We start from the raw sequence: 6804 nt of genomic DNA, 5'->3' as shown, positions 1-6804 counted from the left end.
ACTACTGTCTATACTGTCTATATACACCATCCTATATAACTACTGTCTATACACTCCATCCTATATAACTACTGTCTATACACACCATCCTATATAACTACTGTCTATACTGTCTATATACACCATCCTATATAACTACTGTCTATACACACCATCCTATATAACTACTGTCTATACACAATATCCTATATAACTACTGTCTATACACACCATCCTATATAACTACTGTCTATACACACCATCCTATATAACTACTGTCTATACACACCATCCTATATAACTACTGTCTATACACACCATCCTATATAACTACTGTCTATACACACCATCCTATATAACTACTGTCTATACACACCATCCTATATAACTACTGTCTATACACACCATCCTATATAACTACTGTCTATACTGTCAATACACACCATCCTATATAACTACTGTCTTTACACACCATCCTATATAACTACTGTCTATACACACCATCCTATATAACTACTGTCTATACTGTCTATACACACCATACTATATAACTACTGTCTATACACACCATCCTATATAACTACTGTCTATACTGTCTATACACACCATCCTATATAACTACTGTCTATACACACCATTCTATCTAACTACTGTCTATACTGTCTATATACACCATCCTATATAACTACTGTCTATATACTCCATCCTATATAACTACTGTCTATACACACCATCCTATATAACTACTGTCTATACTGTCTATATACACCATCCTATATAACTACTGTCTATACACACCATCCTATATAACTACTGTCTATACACAATATCCTATATAACTACTGTCTATACACACCATCCTATATAACTACTGTCTATACACACCATCCTATATAACTACTGTCTATACACACCATCCTATATAACTACTGTCTATACACACCATCCTATATAACTACTGTCTATACTGTCTATACACACCATCCTATATAACGACTGTCTATACTGTCTATACACACCATCCTATATAACTACTGTCTATACACACCATCCTATATAACTACTGTCTATACACACCATCCTATATAACTACTGTCTATACTGTCAATACACACCATCCTATATAACTACTGTCTTTACACACCATCCTATATAACTACTGTCTATATACACCATCCTATATAACTACTGTCTATACTGTCTATACACACCATACTATATAACTACTGTCTATACTGTCTATATACACCATCCTATATAACTACTGTCTATACACTCCATCCTATATAACTACTGTCCATACACACCATCCTATAAAACTACTGTCTATACACACCATCCTATATAACTACTGTCTATACTGTCTATACACACACCATCCTATATAACTACTGTCTATACACACCATCCTATATAACTACTGTCTTTACTGTCTATACACACCATCCTATATAACTACTGTCTATACACACCATCCTATATAACTACTGTCTATACTGTCTATATACACCATCCTATATAACTACTGTCTATACACACCATCCTATATAACTAATGTCTATACACACCATCCTATATAACTACTGTCTATACTGTCTATATACACCATCCTGTTAACTACTGTCTATACACACCATCCTATATAACTACTGTCTTTACTGTCTATACACACCATCCTATATAACTACTGTCTATACACACCATCCTATATAACTACTGTCTATACTGTCTATACACACCATCCTATATAACTACTGTCTATACACACCATCCTATCTAACTAATGTCTATACACACCATCCTATATAACTACTGTCTTTACACACCATCCTATATAACTACTGTCTATACACACCATCCTATATAACTACTGTCTATACTGTCTATACACACCATCCTATATAACTACTGTCTATACACACCATCCTATATAACTACTGTCTATACACACCATCCTATATAACTACTGTCTATACTGTCTATACACACCATCCTATATAACTACTGTCTATACACACCATCCTATAAAACTACTGTCTATACACACCATCCTATATAACTACTGTCTATACACACCATCCTATATAACTACTGTCTATACTGTCTATACACACCATCCTATATAACTACTGTCTATACACACCATCCTATATAACTACTGTCTATACTGTCTATACACACCATCCTATATAACTACTGTCTATACACACCATCCTGTCTAACTACTGTCTATACACTCCATCCTATGTAACTACTGTCTATACTGTCTATATACACCATCCTATATAACTACTGTCTATACACTCCATCCTATATAACTACTGTCTATACACACCATCCTATATAACTACTGTCTATACTGTCTATATACACCATCCTATATAACTACTGTCTATACACACCATCCTATATAACTACTGTCTATACACAATATCCTATATAACTACTGTCTATACACACCATCCTATATAACTACTGTCTATACACACCATCCTATATAACTACTGTCTATACACACCATCCTATATAACTACTGTCTATACACACCATCCTATATAACTACTGTCTACACTGTCTATACACACCATCCTATATAACTACTGTCTATAATGTCTATACACACCATCCTATATAACTACTGTCTATACTGTCTATACACACCATCCTATATAACTACTGTCTATAAACACCATCCTATAAAACTACTGTCTATACACACCATCCTATATAACTACTGTCTATACACACCATCCTATATAACTACTGTCTATACTGTCTATACACACCATCCTATATAACTACTGTCTATACACACCATCCTATATAACTACTGTCTATACTGTCTATACACACCATCCTATATAACTACTGTCTATACACACCATCCTATCTAACTACTGTCTATACTGTCTATATACACCATCCTATATAACTACTTTCTATACACTCCATCCTATATAACTACTGTCTATACACACCATCCTATATAACTACTGTCTATACTGTCTATATACACCATCCTATATAACTACTGTCTATACACACCATCCTATATAACTACTGTCTATACACAATATCCTATATAACTACTGTCTATACACACCATCCTATATAACTACTGTCTATACACACCATCCTATATAACTACTGTCTATACACACCATCCTATATAACTACTGTCTACACTGTCTATACACACCATCCTATATAACTACTGTCTATAATGTCTATACACACCATCCTATATAACTACTGTCTATACTGTCTCTACACACCATCCTATATAACTACTGTCTATAAACACCATCCTATAAAACTACTCGTCTATACACACCATCCTATATAACTACTGTCTATACACACCATCCTATATAACTACTGTCTATACTGTCTATACACACCATCCTATATAACTACTGTCTATACACACCATCCTATCTAACTACTGTCTATACTGTCTATATACACCATCCTATATAACTACTGTCTATACACTCCATCCTATATAACTACTGTCTATACACACCATCCTATATAACTACTGTCTATACTGTCTATATACACCATCCTATATAACTACTGTCTATACACACCATCCTATATAACTACTGTCTATACACAATATCCTATATAACTACTGTCTATACACACCATCCTATATAACTACTGTCTATACACACCATCCTATATAACTACTCTCTATACACACCATCCTATATAACTACTGTCTATACACACCATCCTATATAACTACTGTCTATACACACCATCCTATATAACTACTGTCTATACTGTCTATACACACCATCCTATATAACTACTGTCTATACTGTCTATACACACCATCCTATATAACTACTGTCTATACACACCATCCTATATAACTACTGTCTATACACACCATCCTATATAACTACTGTCTATACTGTCAATACACACCATCCTCTATAACTACTGTCTTTACACACCATCCTATATAACTACTGTCTATACACACCATCCTATATAACTACTGTCTATACTGTCTATACACACCATACTATATAACTACTGTCTATACTGTCTATATACACCATCCTTATATAACTACTGTCTACACTGTCTATATACACCATCCTATATAACTACTGTCTATACACACCATCCTATATAACTACTGTCTATACACACCATCCTATATAACTACTGTCTATACTGTCTATACACACCATCCTATATAACTACTGTCTATACACACCATCCTTAATAACTACTGTCTATACACTCCATCCTATATAACTACTGTATATACACACCATCCTATAAAACTACTGTCTATACACACCATCCTATATAACTACTGTCTATACACACCATCCTATATAACTACTGTCTATACACACCATCCTTAATAACTACTGTCTATACACTCCATCCTATATAACTACTGTATATACACACCATCCTATAAAACTACTGTCTATACACACCATCCTATATAACTACTGTCTATACACACCATCCTATATAACTACTGTCTATACACACCATCCTATATAACTACTGTCTATACTGTCTATACACACCATCCTATATAACTACTGTCTATACACACCATCCTATATAACTAGTGTCTATACTGTCTATACACACCATCCTATATAACTACTGTCTATACACACCATCCTATCTAACTACTGTCTATACTGTCTATATACACCATCCTATATAACTACTGTCTATACACTCCATCCTATATAACTACTGTCTATACACACCATCCTATATAACTACTGTCTATACTGTCTATATACACCATCCTATATAACTACTGTCTATACACACCATCCTATATAACTACTGTCTATACTGTCTATACACACCATCCTATATAACTACTGTCTATACACACCATCCTTAATAACTACTGTCTATACACTCCATCCTATATAACTACTGTATATACACACCATCCTATAAAACTACTGTCTATACACACCATCCTATATAACTACTGTCTATACACACCATCCTATATAACTACTGTCTATACACACCATCCTTAATAACTACTGTCTATACACTCCATCCTATATAACTACTGTATATACACACCATCCTATAAAACTACTGTCTATACACACCATCCTATATAACTACTGTCTATACACACCATCCTATATAACTACTGTCTATACACACCATCCTATATAACTACTGTCTATACTGTCTATACACACCATCCTATATAACTACTGTCTATACACACCATCCTATATAACTACTGTCTATACTGTCTATACACACCATCCTATATAACTACTGTCTATACACACCATCCTATCTACACCGTCTATACTGTCTATATACACCATCCTGTATAACTACTGTCTATACTCCACCATCCTATTTAACTACTGTCTATACACACCATCCTATATAACTACTGTCTATACTGTCTATACACACCATCCTATATAACTACTGTCTATACACACCATCCTATATAACTACTGTCTATACACACCATCCTATATAACTACTGTCTATACACACCATCCTATATAACTACTGTCTATACACACCATCCTATATAACTACTGTCTATACACACCATCCTATATAACTACTGTCTATACACACCATCCTATATAACTACTGTCTATACACACCATCCTATATAACTACTGTCTATACTGTCTATACACACCATCCTATATAACTGCTGTCTATACACACCATCCTATATAACTACTGTCTATACACACATCCTATATAACTACTGTCTATACACACCATCCTATATAACTACTGTCTATACTGTCAATACACACCATCCTATATAACTACTGTCTTTACACACCATCCTATATAACTACTGTCTATACACACCATCCTATATAACTACTGTCTATACTGTCTATACACACCATCCTATATAACTACTGTCTATACTGTCTATACACACCATCCTTATATAACTACTGTCTACACTGTCTATACACACCATCCTATATAACTACTGTCTATACACACCATCCTATATAACTACTGTCTATACACACCATCCTATATAACTACTGTCTATACTGTCTATACACACCATCCTATATAACTGCTGTCTATACACACCATCCTTTATAACTACTGTCTATACACTCCATCCTATATAACTACTGTCTATACACACCATCCTATAAAACTACTGTCTATACACACCATCCTATATACTACTGTCTATACACACCATCCTATTTAACTACTGTCTATACTGTCTATACACACCATCCTATATAACTACTGTCTATACACACCATCCTATATAACTACTGTCTATACACACCATCCTATATAACTACTGTCTATACTGTCTATATACACCATCCTATATAACTACTGTCTATACACACCATCCTATCTAACTACTGTCTATACTGTCTATACACACCATCCTATATAACTGCTGTCTATACACACCATCCTTTCTAACCTGTCTATACTGTCTATACACACCATCCTCTATAACTACTGTCTATACACACCATCCTATATAACTACTGTCTATACACACCATCCTATATAACTACTGTCTATACACACCATCCTATATAACTACTGTCTATACACACCATCCTATATAACTACTGTCTATACACACCATCCTATATAACTACTGTCTATACACACCATCCTATATACTACTGTCTATACACACCATCCTATCTAACTGCTGTCTATACACACCATCCTATATAACTACTGTCTATACACACCATCCTATATAACTACTGTCTATACACACCATCCTATATAACTACTGTCTATACTGTCTATACACACCATCCT

The sequence above is a fragment of the Salmo salar genome, chromosome ssa12 (assembly GCF_905237065.1).
Source record: "Salmo salar chromosome ssa12, Ssal_v3.1, whole genome shotgun sequence".
Lineage (NCBI taxonomy): Eukaryota > Metazoa > Chordata > Actinopteri > Salmoniformes > Salmonidae > Salmo > Salmo salar.
The sequence above is the reverse complement of the archived record's forward strand: the minus strand, read 5'-3'. Positions refer to the sequence as shown.